Source organism: Temnothorax curvispinosus, unplaced genomic scaffold, assembly GCF_003070985.1.
Source record: "Temnothorax curvispinosus isolate PA1 unplaced genomic scaffold, ASM307098v1 QBEX01004747.1, whole genome shotgun sequence".
In the NCBI taxonomy this organism is placed as follows: Eukaryota; Metazoa; Arthropoda; class Insecta; order Hymenoptera; family Formicidae; genus Temnothorax; species Temnothorax curvispinosus.
The window spans coordinates 105,332-106,619 of NW_020214527.1; positions in this window are offsets into that span (position 1 = coordinate 105,332).

Here is a 1,288-nt window from a genome sequence, read left to right on the forward strand (position 1 = left end):
TTTCTTCTTTTTCAAATAATTTGTTTGTTGTCAGTTCTTGTCTAACTTTACCTTTCCAGTTGATTTTTCCAATCTACTTCGGATATTTTTCGAAATGTTTATACATATATACTACGAATTTGAAGTTTTTTTCTGGGGGCTGCCTCGAGCGCCTTTTTTTCTTTCTTCACGGTTTTTACAGCCCCTCTCAAATCAGACGGGCTGTAGTTTATGTAATTCTTGTATTTGAGTCTTTTATATATTTTTTTAAATGTCTGTATAAAGTTGCGCGGGGAATCCCGAATTTCCGAGCCGCATTTACCGCATCTTTTTTTCTTTTTTGCTTCCTCATAGAGGAAGCTTTGTTTTCGTGAATTTCGTATATATGAACTTCTGATTGCGTATAAAGTTGGGTCTAGTCAACCGAATTTAAAAGAATTATATATAAAATAGGGGTAGAAAAGACCGAAGTAAAAATTGTTTTTTGAGTTTTTAATGCCAATATGTTCAGTGTTCTAAAATGTCGAAATATTGCATTAAAATCGCATGTCCGTATGTATGTATGTATGTATGTATATATGTGCAGATTTGATGTCCGTGATTGCTCTAACTTCGGCAAATATTGAGATATCGGGCTGTTTTTTTTTTAATCGGTAGAGTATCGTTCAAGGAAGGTTGGTATTGAATTTTGCGATGATCGGTAAAGGAGTTCTTTTTTTTATTTTTTTAGAAATGTCCGTGGTTGCTATTACTTTTGCAAATTTTGAAATATTGGGCTACTTTTAATTTTATTATATTCTTCAGTCTTTTCTACCCCTATTTCATATACAATTCGTTAAGATTTGATTGATTAGTTCTGGTCACCCATACATTCTTAAGGTAGTTCTCCGGTCCTTATACGAACTATATAAATAAAATGAATACCATAAAGAGTTTCGGGCTGTGGTCGTATATTGTCTCATCTACGTAAAAAGCGAGGTGAAAGCACAGAGAAAGAGGAAGAGGAATAGAACGATTTGCGGCATTTCTTCCCTTTCCATTTTGCGATAAACATGCAGTGCCGCTTTTTATGATCATAATTGTTATGACGCATAATTGTGGCAATCAATTATTTCAGGAACTTACACATACATTACTTTTGCTCACATATTATATACTTTTGTGGTTTAGGTCTCTATATATTAATCTCTTTCATCATATAATTAGAACATAAAATAATTTAATTTTCTACGCCATATCAGCGCAAAAATAAACATTCTCAGTAATTAACGTTATTATTGTATTAATACATTTATGTTTATTCTCACTG